Raw genomic sequence first — 17,333 nt, 5'->3', positions numbered from 1 at the left:
AGTAGAAAGGCATTAGAATGCAGTAGTTTAGAAGATTAAAATGTCACTTCTTCTGCATTTTACTTGCTCGTGATAGCAGTACATTTATTTTATTTCCATGCTGTTTTATTAGCATATGGCATTCACGCAAGCAATAGGATTATGCAGAAATGCAGTATAGAGAGTTTTCATAATAGTCCCTATAGCGACAGATAAAGGTGAGGTAAAATATGTTTCCAGATTACATATAGAAAGGCAAAAATAAAAAGAAACAAATTAATTCTGCTTTCTTTTAGATTTATCACAACTAGTTTTTAAAAAAAATATATAAATAGATAGATGGATGGATAGATAGATAGATAGATAGATAGATAGCTAGATAGATAGACAGACAGATAGATAGATAGATAGATAGATAGATAGATAGATAGATAGATAGATAGATAGATAGATAGATAGACAGATATAAGTACATAAAGAGATGTGATCTGGCAAGATTACTTTCCTTTCAGTATTTGGAAGAATACAATTTTTCATCTTTGTGTTAATGTAATCTGGGTGTGTGTGGGTGTATGCATGCAAGTCTGTTGGAAAGTTTCAGACTCTACTCATATTTGCTATCCATTTGCAAACTATGTTTCAAGCAAAATATAGTTTCCAAAATCTCTTGGTATTTATAAAGCAAATTATTTGTAAAGGTGTTTGTTGTATCATATGACTAAGATCAAGGCTGAAGAGGCTCCGTTTCTTCATTTCAGTTACTTGGTTATTAAATGAAAAATAAAAATTAATTCTTAAAGAAGATAGGGACCATTCTGAGGAAGATGATATCTCTGGAAACAGTAGGAACTGAATGTTCCTGTATTTCACTGACCAGTGTAATCGCTTCCTGCCCATCAAGTTCATTCCTGTTTGAGACATGACCAGGATAACAAGCTCAAGAGTTAGCGAATATATACACAAATGGAAGAAGAGAATGGAAGGATAGGAAAGGAAAGATATTTGCATCTCTATTTTGGGGTGACAAGGACTAGACATAAAAAAGGTCAATGTATGCTGCAGGCATATGTAGATCACTGCTATACTTTTCACATTCTACTTAGTATATATATATATATATATATATATATATATATATATATATATATATATATATATATATATAATATGAAGCTGAACCCAAGAAAGATGACTGATGCTTGACAAATAACAGCACATATGGACTTTGCCTTCAGAAAAAAATGATGACACTTTTGTACGCATGCCTAGGACAGAATATCAAAGTGACACGTCTTTCATGTCTAATGTTCAACAAAGAAAATAATGGAGTGAGTTACTCTGAGGGCATAAAAAACGAATACCAAAATGAAGCTTAAGTGTAGGAGTACGTGCATGCATTTATATTACTTGTTCCTTTTCATGTGTTTACATCAAAAAGTACAATAAGATAGCAATAATATTAAATACTGGATTATAAGGAATAAATAACGATAACTGGGAAATGAGCACCTACAATTCAAAAGATATAATACATTTCATTTACTCTGAAAACCCAAATTTACAACACAATGCATATTCCTAGTGTAATGCAATATAATAGAAGTATACAACAAGGTGTGAGGGGTTGCGCCTGCAGGTATTATGGGGTTTCTTCATGTTTGTCCTTAACAGTCCCTGGGCATGTAGTAATATCTAATTTCATAGTTTCTTTCAACTGTACGTTGGTCCAAAGGCCTCATTAAAGCACATACTCTGCATTTAAAGAATGCACTCCATTATGATCCAACTATCCAAAGTGGTTTTAAATAATTGTAAAGATGATCTTTTCCTAATAACCAGTGGTAGTTTATTCCAGTGCCTAACTGAGGGTTTTGTAATATATTTAGTTCTTTTTGTAATTCTACTAAATTCTATTTTATAACTAATGTCACTATTCCTCAGCTTTTTTTAAACACATTTATTAAATTATCAAGTAAGACATAAGCACACATACATTAATAGAAAAGAAAACAAACCATATTAACATTTTCCATTTACACACATTATACAGTACACATTTTCTTTCTTTGTAACAACTGTTTTTATTCCAAAGATTCTTATTTATAACAAAGTTTTACATATTTAACAATGCTTGTAATTCAACATCATACAATCCTTTGAAAGCTAAACACAACCTTACCCTAAACCATTTATACTGTATGGAGTGCAATTCTAATTGTTTCAAAAGCTGAGAGTAGAGGAGTTCCTTAAACCCAGGTATTCTTTTTGTAAATGTTCACTGTGCACTTTCTAATGATAACAAATCACTCTTAAAATATGCAGAGTGTGTAGAATTATATTCTAAAACTTGCCTAATATAACAAATAAAATAACTGCTTTGTACAAATAATAATTTAGTTGTTATATTCGTAATTAGCAGTGCCAGTACTTTCAGAGCTTTATTTTTCACAATATGTGCATTATTATTAATAATAAAGTGTTTACCATAAGAATATCCACATCCTTATATTTGTAAATAACATTTAAGTTGATGTATTCTATCTAAGCTGGACCGTAGTGCATTATACCATTCCTTCACTGGTTTTCATTCTTATATTATTCAACCACTATGCTAACTACTCCAAATAAATATTAAGCTGCCAGCATATTTAGAAATCCAATAAAGCTTAGCTACTGGAAGAAAATAAATTATTAAAAAGTACAGGTCCATATACGAACACCTGTGGTACTTTTTATTACTATTAAACTAGTTGGAACACTCTCATAATATTTTTTGTTTCATTTTGTTAAGTCAATTATTGATTCAATGTATAATAAAATAGTTAAAGTTTCACTTACTCTTGGAAGCTATTAGCTTGTTATTGGGAACACTATCAAAATCTTTAGTTAAGTCAATATATTCAATACCAATTCTGATATCGTCATCAATGGCCAGGCTGACAAATTTATAAAACCACCTAAAATAGGTATAGTAGATCTCTTTTTAGCACAACTGTATTGATACATCTCAATTTTAATATCCAAATAGCCAAGGTTAAATAACAGCCGTAGCAAACATCTCTCAAACAGTTACCAGGCAATGTAATTAAACTTATTGATTGGTAGTTACAAACAGGATCATAGCTACCTCCTTTATGAATATGTATTATATCAGTAAGTTTTCTGTTATTAGGAGCAATACCATTGTCTTGTTCAACAGTAAATTAAACAAAACAATTAATGGTGTTATGAACTGATGCATAAACTTCAAAATGCAATTTCTAGGGATTAAATTAGAGCTCATACTGCTGTTGCCCCAGACTTTTTCAAAGAATTATGAACCAGCATGTTTGTAATTTATGGACAACATTTACTTCTTTTGTTAGGTAGGGAGCCTAACACATTATTTGAACTAGAACATCCAATTAATGAAAATAAGGGAATAGTGCATTCGCTATTTCCAAATTACCACTCATAATTTATTATCTAAGAGCAGTGGATGAACATATGAGGTGTTACATTTACTAAGACTGACGTGAAACAAAGCATACTTAGTATCCAAAATATTAGCAGTTTTTCTTAATAATCATTTTTGCCTTTATCTTAACTTTTGGATCCCTATGTACTTTGCTGTTTGACTGTGTATTATATTTTTCTGCAAATGTTATATTTATTCTATTTTATTTTAACAATTTATTAAATTATCATACCACCATGAAGTATAGACATATCTGGTATTAATTCAAGTAGATACTTTACACTTATTTAGCATATTTACACAAAGTTTCAAGCTCTTCCTAATGAATAAAAGAATGTTTAGAATTTACTATATTATTCACATATTCATCAAGTTCAACATTAAAAATATATTCATTTATCTTAGTAAGATTGTATTGTGTTATAGGTATCTTGATTACATTGTTATTTCTATAAACAATAAAGTAAAATGCATTATGATCAGAGATGCCCAATGGCTCTAGAAAATTAAAACACATATTTTGCAAAGCTAGATAAATTTGTAAATACTTAATCCAATGTGTTATTGCATCAAATTGGAAAATGAATATGTTACTTGAAATTATTTTCTATAAAAAAGATTCAATAATTTTACACTACTAGGTGAGCTACAAAGAAGCAGTATCCCACTCAACACTGGGAAAATTAAAATCACCAGTATTATTTCACATTTTATATCTATATTGCTTAATTCGTTGTCAATAAGCTTTAAGGTTTGTTCTGTGTTTGTGTTATGGCTCCTGTAATAAGACAACAATTTTAGTCTTTAACCATTAAAATATCTAGATATTCTAGCAATAAAATGTGTGCTTTATTATCACTAAATATTAACCTAGACTTTACAGAATTATGTACAAATGTAACAACTCCCTCTCCTCTGACTGTTATTGACAAATAGTCATATTTACTGAACCCAACAATATTAATACCAGCATATTGCCATGCTTCCATGATGACTAATATAATCACTCCTACAAGGATAGTTAGTTCATTCAATATGCTCGAGTATCATTTCTCTATTTATCATTAACTGCTGGTTGAAACAGAAAAACAGTTTACTATATCCTTGATTTTAGCACTTAATAGTTTTTCTCCTGTGCAATTCAGGTGAATCTGTCTTTGCCAAAATAATGTTGTACTACCTTTAAGGTCATCCCCCGATTAGGGTTGCCACCTTTTAAATGGCCAAAGTGGGACATTTTCGGGACACACATCATATTTTACAGGCCGACACATACCCATGGTCAGTTCAAAGGATAGAACTTAACTTTTTTGCCTAAATAAAAGCTTATTCTTGTAGCTGTTTAGTTGCTTATTCTGTTTCTTATAACATTTAGGTATTTTAAATACAGAAATAACTATTTTATGCAACTATTACATAAAATATGGGACATAATTATGTTCTACAATCTCAGCACATTTGCCATTTTTACTATTTTTTGTCAGGACACAACTGCCCAAAGAGGGACTGTCCCTCGCAAAGTGGGACAGGTGGTAACCCTACCCCCGATCTTATGCCTATATCTTTCTCTTCACAGGAAGCTCATAGCCATTTACTGAATAACACTGCTTTGGAATACTGATAATCAGATAAGTTGGAAAGTAGTAAATGCAAGTCAGCTTTTTTCTCCATGCATACATTTTATATAACAGTGAACTATGTGACATTAACTCCTATGTGTAGTACTGTCCTGATCAGGAAATGTACTTAAATTTGAGTTTTAATGGTTTTAGTTCTGTAAAGTATGTTTAATACAATTGTCTGGCAGTTGGTGCAGAGGATTAAGGAGCTGTTAACAACCAGTTTCCTGCGGTCCAGTGGTGCAAGGTTTGATTCCCTTACCTTTCATTGCCTAACTGTGTGACTTTGAGTTAGTCTCATATCCAGACACCGATCCTGGGATGAGCGTAAAAAAGGCCCATGAAGAATAATTTTATTCTATTTCTTTTTTATTGTTATTCATTATATAGACTTAATAGTTGGGGATGTATATTTTTGATTTTCTTTATTGATCTACTTTATTTATTTATTTATTTATTGCTTTTGTTTGGTATTTCTGTATTTGATATTTCCCTGGTAAATGACTTTTCCAGATGGTGGAAATTTGATGGATTTTGAAGTCAGTGATGGAGTAGGGATCTGAGACTGAATATGAAGTCTAGGTAGTCAACAGTAGCTTTTTGCCATACACTGAAGAGATTTAATGGCAGGCAGCCTGCAATATGATTGGCCAGTTTCCCTTGTTTATCTCATAATATATGTTTGCCTGTTTGTCTGTGTGTGTGTGGTCCAGTGGTAGGCTCACTAATGATGTGGTTTCAAAGGCATGGGAGCTGGGTTTATGAAATTTTTCATTGGGTGCTATAAGTCAGAGGTCATGACGTAGTTACATATACATCAGCAGATGAGATACTTTTTGTTCTTTTTGTGGGTGTGGACAATCAGAACTATTCCCCATGTGCTTATCGCCCATTCAGTCCTTGTAATGGGTCAGAGCAAGCCCATGCTGATGTTGTTATCCCATTAAACAGAAAATTGTTTTTTACTTGACCTTATTATTTCTCCTTGTACAGATCCATTTTCACTCAAAGGGTGAGTTTGCAATGGGCTTTTTTGAGTTCATGTCACCTGCTTCTCAAAAAGTCCTGTCCCCCCTAGTAGGCAAATGCCTGTTCCCCAACTTCCCTCTCCACCGGGGACTGTGGGTAGACTATGCCATTCAATCAAATGCCCTAACCCTCTCTCAAGAACTGTGAGCACACACTTGCCTCATCTCTCCTTTCCCCATCCAAGCTGATACTTCTATCAACTTGGCCACTTATCAAACTTGAAACATCTAGGTTGCAGAAATTACTTTATCCCTATATGCCTTTTTTCTGTTGAGTGAGACCATCATGCTTGCAAAAACATGCATGCCTTCAGCATTTCATGTCTTTGTGCTCTCTTAAAAAGTTTAACCTACAAAGTCAATTGTGTAACCTAAAACAATAGCGATTGACGTTATTTTTTTTTTCTTTTTTATTAACTGGTAAATGTATATGAAACATAATTATCATTTATATACAGAGATCAGAATCACAGCCTTTCCCTTAACTATCTGTACTCTAAAAGTGATGCAGAATATTATTTAGTGCTGGAGCTTGCTAGTAATAGTCTATAAGAACAGACATTATGTTTGTATTTCAAAAGTGGACTATATAAAAAGATATGGAATTAAAGATACAATATATGTTGTGAAAGCATTACAAAAGAAGCCTAAAATGGATAGCTGGTAATATAAAAACATACCGATACCCCTTTGGATAAGGCTCTTTGCTGCTCACTCATACCATTTTCATGTATATGTTTGAAGGCATTGTTAAGACAGGCACAAGCTATTCCTGACTCTTCCAAGTGGCAAAACCATTATCAGCTCAGCAGCAACTCATTACGTGACCCAGCTGATCCAGTGGCTTAAAACCATAAAATTAAAATGCATGTTTGCACTGCACTGCATTTGCATGCCTACCTGTGCAGCTGAAGCAGAAGGTACAGTCCTCTGGACACTTCCAATGCATTATGGGGTCAAGCAAAGAAACTATAAGTCACAACTTGAAGTCCTGGCATTTCTTTTCTTCTATACTCCCACATACATAGATATTGCAACTAAAGACACCAAATAACCAATTTCTGCATGCCCATGATATATACAACAGAAAAGAAACAAAGTAGAATGTGAACCACCAGCTTCTAAAACTGATTAAGTAAGTCAGCATACAGGCATAGCCTCAAAATAAACAGTTTATTATGTATAACACAGTGGAAAGGTAAGCAAATTACTTTTTTGATATTGTTGTTTTGGAATGCCCCTGTCCCAGATTTCTGAACATTACAGAGCGTCAATGCTCCTCAGACCCGGACAATTACATGCCTATGCTCACAGATCTGTTGCCCAGGGTTCAATCCAGGTTTTCATTTGCTGTCTGGGTACAGCATGTCTGGGTACTCCAATTCTTCCTACTTCCTAAAGACATGCTTACGTTGCTTGGTATGTTCTAGAGCTGTCCTTTGGCTTCTGTCATGAAACTTTCTTCTTGGTTGTCACTAGAAAAGGGTCTCTAGGTGAATGGCACTTGTTCTGTTAACAAAAAAATGTATTATACAATTGTTCACAGGTAGTGGGCTTTATTGTCTGTGAAAGATCCAGTACTTTGAAGAAAAAAACAAAATAATACAGATATTATCTACGAAAGCTTGAATAAATTACATTTTGTTGTTGAAGTGTTTTTCTGCTTGTTTTATAAACATCAGATTTTGTCCTACCAGAGAAACTGTACCTGGCATAGCAAACAAAAAAAAGGTTATGGTACATGTTTAGTATCTCAATACTTCTCAACCTTTTAGCACAGGAAATCTGGACAAAGCCAAAAATAATGGGGGGACAAAGGCCTAAAAATAGGGACAAATTTTAAATAATACTCATACTTAAAAAGTTGCTAGAATAAAAAGTAATGAGCTAGCATGCATTTTCTGAAATGTATGTTATGATAAACAGACCAAAAACATGAGGCAAAAATCTGGACATTCTGCGAAAATCTGGACAGAGAGACATATGGTTCTGAAACAAAAAGGCCCCCTCCACCCCCCTCATCCTACATATACACATATATACAAATACAGATACACAAACTAACAAACACACATATTTACACCAGTATAGCGAGTTATTTTAATCCCTACTCTTTTTACTCTGATGAGTTAGCTCTGTCTTTATATACTTTATCTTTATAAACTTAGGAGTTTTAGACAATAAAGTGATTCACAATGTAAATGAACTCAGAGAACCATTCGATACAAACAACAACCTCTACAACTACAGCTTCTCTGATAGGACAAAACTTTTGTCTGAGTTTCTTCCTTTCAGTTGTGCTTTTAAATGATCTGTTGTGATCTATTGTGTTCAGTGTAGTATCCTGGTAAACAATCTAAACAAAATAAATAAGTAGCTTTTGATAAAGAGAAAGTGCTGAATAATATCCGGCCTGGTAAGACCATTTACAAAAGTGCTATTAGTCTTCAGAAGAGGAAACAAGCCTTTTGTTGTGTTGCTTTGGTGACCACAGCCTAACTGCTTTGTTGAGACAGCAGTACTATTATGATTACCAGGAAAGTTGGAAATCTGTTTTCTAAGGAGAAGCTCCTAATAAAAATACGCTGCAGATATGGCTTCCAACACAGGCTATTATGGCTGGCCAATGGACAAGAGGAGTTTGATGCCTGTAGCTTGTATCATTATCATCATCATAAACACAATAAGCCACTATCCCAGTATCAAAAGCTTACTGAAGTATAATAGATTCTGCTATTGCTGATATTTGGTTCAGTTACTAGAAATTGTATTACCCACGAGCAGAGTCATACCCTTGTGCAACTTACGTGGTGAGATCCTGTGTCATCAAGTCATGATCCTTTTCTATAAAAAATGTTTGTGTTTTCATAAAGCCTCCCCCACAGCCAATCTACTGAGTCATTTGTTTCCTCCATTCACAAGTGCCACCAGTCCCATTTATTCCACTAGGAAACTAGAGCTGAGTGCTGAGGGTGGTGCATCAGATGCCATGGGAGCCTTTGAATATACACCTACATCCCTACCCCTACCATATCAATGACATTAGTAAGGGCCTGCCATCATGAGATGCAAGTTTCTGGTTATACAACACACTTCTAGTGCAAGTGCAGACACTGGCCCTCAAAACTTGTACATCTGGTGCAAAATTCATGGTGTTATCCTCCCTTGGTCCTTTTTTCATACTTGTAATTTTTCACTACAAGGGTTCCTCATCACTCTCAGTGTCCTGATTCTATAGAATAAGGAGGACATTAGTGGATATCCGATACTCTAGTTTCAATTCTCAGACCCCTATTGGGCATTAGAAGATATTTAGTTTGGCAGTTTCACAATGTAAATGAACTCAGAGAACCATACATGCTCTCTGCCCTGAAATAAAGGAAACAACTGGCCTAATTGTTTTTCTTTCACTCTGAAAGTAAGAAATATGTACATAGGTTTACTATCTTATTGTCGACGATCAGTTCTATTTTGAACTAAAATGTCAATTTATTTACTCGAAATTTGACATTTACGAAGGTGTAAATTTCGAACATAAACTAGTAATGCCAATTCGCCATAATTTGACATTCCATTTCCTCTGTACCTATCAGAAAAGGAACAACAGCTCATGTTGTCAGCAGTACAACCGTACTGCACAACACTAAACTTTACATTTTTGCAGAGGGACAAGCCCCCCTTGCACCTCCCATGAGGGGCTGCACCCCCATACTCCCCTGCAAATTATATATTCCAACCCTGAGATCTCACTGCAGTGAGGAATGGGATGAATTTCCCAAACCGCACTGTCCCGCAATCTTTGACAGTATTTCGAGTTCATATCAGTGAATGCACAGTGCATTCACTGATATGAACTTTTGATACGGAGATGTTCAGCAAGATGGACATTTGAAAATCCAAATTTCAAGTGTTCCATCTGCAAAGCATCTCCATTCGCAATTTTCATAGGAAACCATGTACATCAGTGTCTATAGAGTGCCTCTTGGTAGGCTTTATGAGACAGTCAGAAAAAATATTTAAAAAAAAACAAGGAGACCATGACTTGATGACATACAACCATCAAAACTCTACCCCCTTGTTAAGTTCTTCAAACCACCTCGAGAATGCAAACGTTTGGTTACTGAAATCATGTTAGTAATAATAATACACTCTTCTTATAGTTTTTTTTCCATTATGCCAAATTACATCAATCAACAGTATGTCACAGCGCTTTGCAGTTGGCAGTTTCTTATTACTTTGACAACATAACTGTATTTTCTGACCACTTCAGTTGTATGTAGCTGTGAATTCTACACTGAAAGATGCATACTTCTAATTTCATCAGTCAGATGTCTCCTTGTGTATATGTGTGTGTGTGTGTACATATATATATATATATATATATATATATATATATATATATATATACATATATATATATATATATATATATATATATATATATATATATATATATACATATATATATATATATATATATCTATATATATATATATATATATATATATATATATATATATATATATATATATATATATATATATATATATATATATATATATATACACATATATATATATATATACATATATATATATATATATATATATATATATATATATATATATATATATATATATATATGGGTCTACTTCACATGGTCGACAGTTCATTTGACTGACTTTTATTTGGTCGACAATTCATTTGATCGACAAGCAGTTTTATGTGGGCTACACACACACAATGTGGCTGTGCCCCACACCCCCTAACTATATATATCAACTCCAGGGTCACACAACATTGGGGAGGGGGGCAAATCTGCCTGTCGACCATATGAATTGTCGACCAAATAAATATTGATCAAATGAACTGTCGACCATGTGAAGGTGGCCCACATATATATATATATATATATATATATATATATATATATATATATATATATATATATATATGTGTGTGTGTGTGTGTATGTGTGTCAGTGTAAAACAGAATAATGAATGACTACTTTACAATCCTGACAGTTGTAAGAATCTGCTGAATATTTTTTTCTGTAAATATGCTAAACTGTAGTTATAAATGCTGACAGACAGGAAAATGGATGACTGGTTAAGCTATAATTCATACAATGAGATGTAAGAATGGTTAAGAATGCTTCAAAATTCCAGCAGAAACACAGCTAAAAAATAGCACATAAGATTATAGCAGAAAATAAATTAATCTCTGTCTATCTTTCCCCCACTGGGATTCCATTTCATTTTTGCATCTTCTGATTATATGAATGCTAATCCAGGTTTGAATTGTAGCATTTCAATGTTAAAATTCAAAAGTAAATAGATCAACATTTTCATTTTCAGTAACTCAGAGAAAAACAAAATGAATGCTCATTCAGGAAAATATTCTTTGGCTTTATGTTCCACAGATATTCCATATGGAAACTTTAAAGTCCTCCACTACCCTTTGCATTCCTTTTCTTTCCTACTTCTGTTCTAATTCTTGCTGTTAATTCTTACTGCTCCCTTCAGTCAGAGGAGACCATCAGTTAAATACAGAATGTTACCCTGAGGCCTGATTCATATTGGGACTGCAGTAAAACAAAGCCTGAATAAATCATGCTTTCCATCTTATAGTATAATTAATTTCACATGTGCACCAACACCTTGTAAGCACTTAGTCTGAAGTGATATCCATCAGGTAGCCATGGGTAGGTTTTATAATATATATACTGAAGCACTATTGATCACATAGATTACAACCTGAAGTTACATAGGCTGAAAGCTCAAGGCCCACTTTCTTCAATAAAGGTTTTATTTTTTTAGTTTGCAGGTGTGACCATTTTTTGAAAGCTTGCCTTGCGCACTTCATGCTTTCAAACTACCTCAAGTTTCATTATTAATTTACCTTTAGATGATACCCAGACCTCATTGCACATTCAGCCTAACAATGACCAAAGTAACATGCTTCATTCTTTATTAATTGGGAGGGACATACCTAAAAACTTTGCTTAAATTGTGATTTAGGAAATTTGGCCAAGTTAAATAAGTTTCTTAAAATTGCAGAATATATAAGAGAATGTTATTAGATTTAAATCCCTTAAGTTTAGCTTATATGCAGCTTGCTACTTCATCCAGTAAGTTCAGTCTTTTAAAACATGATATGGTTATGTTCAGTTGAGCAGCACAAACGTGCAAAGAATAGCATTGTTTGCCAACAGCAAGAGCTTCCCCTGTTTAGTTCTCAGCTGGGATACCTTCTGAGTGAAGTCTGCACGTCCTCCCAGTGTTTGCATGGGTTTTCTGTAGGTGCTTTGGTTTCCTCCCACATTCCAAAGAGATGCTGTAGGTGTATTAGACACTGTAAACTGGCCATAGGATTGATTGCATGTTGGCACATGTGAAGTATGAGAGAACAACTGCAGTGGGACTAGCCACCTGGCAGCGTGAAAATAGACTCTTGATGATGGTCACTGTTGATGTAAAACCTCATGTGCAAAACATGAAAAAAGGGGAGGTTATAAATGGATTAATAGTTATGTATAACTGATATTTTGAGGAACTCAGCAGTTATGTTATATAATAAAAACTAAACACTTAAGAAAGCCATCTTCAGACAAAGTCCCATCCTTCTTTTATACAAAGTCCCTGCTTTGGCCATGGGAGTAGGATCCTTGAGAACTCACTGACTCATGCTGATCAGCTATGGAAAGTTACACCTCTAACCACCTAAATACATATTTGAGTCCTGAAGTCAGCTTAAAATGTAAAAACTAAACAGTAACAATATCTTGTGAACAGTAAATGCCATTTAAGAAGTACAAATTGCAGTGGTGTATAGCAACAACTTTTATTGGCACAAATAAATGACAATAATAATTGTCAGTGCAGAATATTTACATCTTTATGAAATCATGTGCATTACATTGCAAAAAAAACAAAAACTTATATTTTTGTATACATTTTTACAGTTGTTCATGTCTTGTAAACCACACAAGCTAAATGCATATTATTGGTGACAGTTTTGTTCAGTCACACTTAAGCTTTCATATGACCACAAACATAGTTGTATACTGGATTGGCGACTACTGGGGCCTTTATAAGTCTTGCCATGTATCCTTCAATTGTGAGAATCAAACTTTGTACCTCAACCATTAAGCCACCCTCCAACCCAAAGATTATATCACACCCAATGGGATCAGTTGGTCATTGATGATCTGCAACCTCATTTTTTTATGTTTTACCAAAGATTCACAAATCGGTAACTAAACTTCCTGGTCATCCTATTGTTTCTGGCAGGGGTTCTCTTATTGAATCACTTTCAGTTTATTTGGAATCTAAACTTAAACCTCTTTTGGGTTTTGTTAGACCCGAATTAAAGATACCAATCAGTTTCTCTCACTTATAAATGATTTACAGGTTCCATGTAATGTCTACTTATGTTCATTGGATGTACAAACACTAACCCGGATTCACGAAGGCTTGCACGGAGTCTAAGAGTAGTGTAAGACTCCATGCAGCCTTTGCGATCCAGGAACAGCCCAAAGTCCATGTAAGAGACAAGCTAAAATGGCTCTTACACGGAGTGGGCGTGGATAAGCTAATCACCTCACTTGCAGCCGAATAGAATGCAAATGAGGATGATTAGCGATCCAGGAAGCCCAGAACAGCCTGTGTAAGAGCCGTTTTAGCTGCAGAAATGTACTCAGTTGACAACTGAGTACGTTTCTGCAAAAACTGTAATGGAGCCATGTCAGCTCCAAATAAAGGGTGCATATGTGTCAGGCAGCATGCCAATGGCCAAATATGTGGCCATTGGCAAAGTAACCTGATGCAAATATATTAAAAATATATTTTTTTTTTTTCGGCAATTGCTGATGTTTAAACCCAGCACAGCCCCGCGCAAACGGGCTGCGCTGTATAAAACATAAAAATGAAGGTTTTAAACCTACAAATGTAGGTTTTATGCAATACATGGAATGTCAATGCAGGGACCAGCAGACCAAAACCAACATGGCCACCGTGTAGTGGTTGCTAAGGGAGGAAGATGAGTCTAAGAGATGTAACTAAGCATTAGTAGGCAATCTGATGCAAATGAGTGTTAGAATACTGAATTCCACTGTCACATAGCAAATGAGCACAGTCTGAGTAGTGTAAGAATTACAGAAGGGGGAGGAACAGAGTAGGAGATAGGCAACATCACAGGGGGGAATGGTAGAAAGAAATGCAGTTCATTGGAGGTCAGAGTTACATGACAGATGTCAAACAGATATCATGGAAAGGGGTGTGCCACTAACTAAGCATGAGAAAGTCAAGAAATGGAAGGTGTAGACTGTTGCCTACACCAAAGTTTCTTGCTGGATGTGTATGCGCACGTGTGTGCGCCATGAAGCGCGAGTAAGGCAGTGCGCGCGCGTGTAAGGCAGACTGAGCATGTGGGAGCGTATTGGGAGATGTTTAACACTGTTTGCATGGGCATGCACGTGTTTTAATCTGAATAAGCAGATTCTGAACCGTGTAAGCATGTGTGCACGCGTGTAAGCCACTGTGAGCGTGTTTCTGCTGGTGTGCACACGGCTCCTCCCTGAGGAAACAGAGAGGAAAAAGGAAGCAACAGATTTAGTAGGAAGCTAGCAGGGAATACTGCTGGAGCTAGCAGGTGAAAACAATTAGACGCAGGCAATTATACAGGCAGAATAGTAGCCCAGCCCAGCACTTAAAACTCTGCAAACAGCAGTGCAGGATGTTTCTCTCAAGAGACACTGCAAGACAGGAGTTAACTTATCAGAAGTGAAAACTGAAAAAGCTGAACTCAGAGCAGAAATGTTAGGGGCTGCCATAGCTGTCATAATGAGACATAGGCGACTTGCTGAGGGTGGTGACAATGCAGATGGTGCCAGACAACCCACAGTGAGGAGACGGAGAAGAGTGTACAGGCCCAGGGTCACCTACCATGGGTTACATGAGCTGGAGATAGTAGAGCGCTATAGAGTGGACAGAGACCTCCTGCAGCAAATAGTGGAGCTGTGCAGGCCACGCCTCACACACAGAACCAACAGAGGGGAACCCATCCCAGTGGAAACCAAGGTATGTGTTGGCCTAAGAATACTAGCAGCAGGTACCTTCCAGAGACCAACTGGTGATATGATGGGGATATCACAGGGATCAGCCTCCAGGGTACTGCACCAGTTCCTGGATGCCATGTCAGCACATGGCGGTGATCATGTATATTTCCCCAATGCCTGTGAGGTATTGGCCAGCAATATGCGTCTCTTCCAGCAAATAGCGGAATACCCTGAGGTACTGGGTGCAATAGACTGCATGCACATACGCATCAAAGCACCAGCCGGTGAGCGGGGTAGGGCATACATCAACCACAAGGGCTTCCCCTCCATCAACTGCCAGGTCATTTGTGATGCCCAGGGCATAATAATGAATGTGTGTGCTGGCTGTCCTGGGAGCTACCATGATTCCCATATCTGGCATTTGACGCAGCTGTACCAGACATTTGCCAATGGGGACATCCCGCATGGACACCTAGTGGGGGAAGCAGGTTATGCACTGGAGCCATGGCTGATGACACCCATCAGAAATGCACACACACCTGAACAGGAACGCCATAATGAGGCACACGCACAAACATGTAATGTAATAGAGCGTATGTTTGGGCTGCTCAAGTCACGGTTCCGGTGTCTGGACACATCTGGTGGAGCCTTGCAGTACACACCAAGTACATGTACCCAAAATTGTCATGGTATGTGCTATGCTACATAATACGATCTTGCGAAAACAGCTGCAGCAGGACCAGCATAGGGCCGGGCCAAACAGCCCCCCACCATTGCCAAGGCCATCACAGGCAAAGCGTGACTCGGAGGAGGAACAACCTGAGCCTGCCACAGTAGGCAGAAAGAGGCGTGCCCAGTATGCCCTGGCCTTGGCAAAGAGGCAATGCATAGCACATACACTGGCTCAGTAGGAACCCTGGGAATGATACCCCTCTCTGACTCACTCATATAGTAACAGGGATGCCTAACATGACACAACCTGCTCTCAAACATGTACAGGGAAGTGTAATATGCGCATCCGACAGAGGCAGCCCTGCAGCACCACCTGAGGCATGAATGCTATGTGTTAAGTAATGTAACACCATGTACTATTTGCACACCTGAGGACCCTGACTAACATCCTACCCTCACCAAGCATCATGCCACAACATGACAATGAGATGATCAAGTGCAATAATTGATGGAAGTATCGCAGTTAGTCAAAAGGGATCCAATGTGTGCCAGTCTGGGATGACATGCTGAGCATGACATGATGCACCACCTGCTAGGACTGGCGTGCACCTATAAGTGCAGGCCGTATGGATACTGGCAAAGGCTGTTTTTACCCACAGTGTGCCCTGAATAGGTAAGGCTCAAAACACAAACCTATCTCCATAGGTATCAGAAGGGATAAGAATAAGATAAGGGATAAGTTGAAACAGCAAGATGCATGCAGTCTAAACTCACCCAGTATGGAGAATGGTGATATCTGCGCTGTAACAGAAAACTGAGCCAAGGCTCACAAAAGCACCCTAACACTACCAGGTTACACCTCATACTGTGCTGTACAGCCTCAAAACATGGAACAAGCTACAAAAGGAGGGTGACTAGCAAGAATTGTCAAGGATAACCACACCCCCATGTTGGTACCACAACAAAAAGCAGCATGGACTAGCCATGGTCAAGTAACAGTGGCTAAAACTGCCCCCCAGTTTATAGCCTGCTACAGACTACTGTCCCAACACCAGGAACTGCACCTGGCCTATGTTGGAATACATGAATATATCAAGTCCTCCAAACCACATTATATTGGGTGACTGAAAATACCCAGACATAGACTGGGAGCATTATACTATCTCCAACAGTGTAGGACAAAAGTTCATAGAATCCATAAACCAAAAGGCCCAGGAACAATGTACCACTCCCACAAGAGGGGTAAGCATACTGGATGTGATAATCAGCAACATGGGTACTGGGTGGCAAGACGAGAAGTGTATTGCTCACTGGTAAAACCAGACCATAGAGTAATCACACTGAATATACAAATCCTGACCACAGTCCCTGGCAAGAAAACCACAGTGGAAAACATGTGTAAAGCAATATTTGCACTCCTCCAAACTGATGTGGAATGCATTAAAGGTCCTGTGCAGGTGCAAAATATGGGCCACACCTCAGAACCTGTAATACAGCCATTCCATGAACACTGCCAGGAA

This window comes from Protopterus annectens, chromosome 7.part0 (genome assembly GCF_019279795.1).
Source record: "Protopterus annectens isolate FY-2018-M chromosome 7.part0, PAN1.0, whole genome shotgun sequence".
In the NCBI taxonomy this organism is placed as follows: Eukaryota; Metazoa; Chordata; order Ceratodontiformes; family Protopteridae; genus Protopterus; species Protopterus annectens.
The sequence above is the reverse complement of the archived record's forward strand: the minus strand, read 5'-3'. Positions refer to the sequence as shown.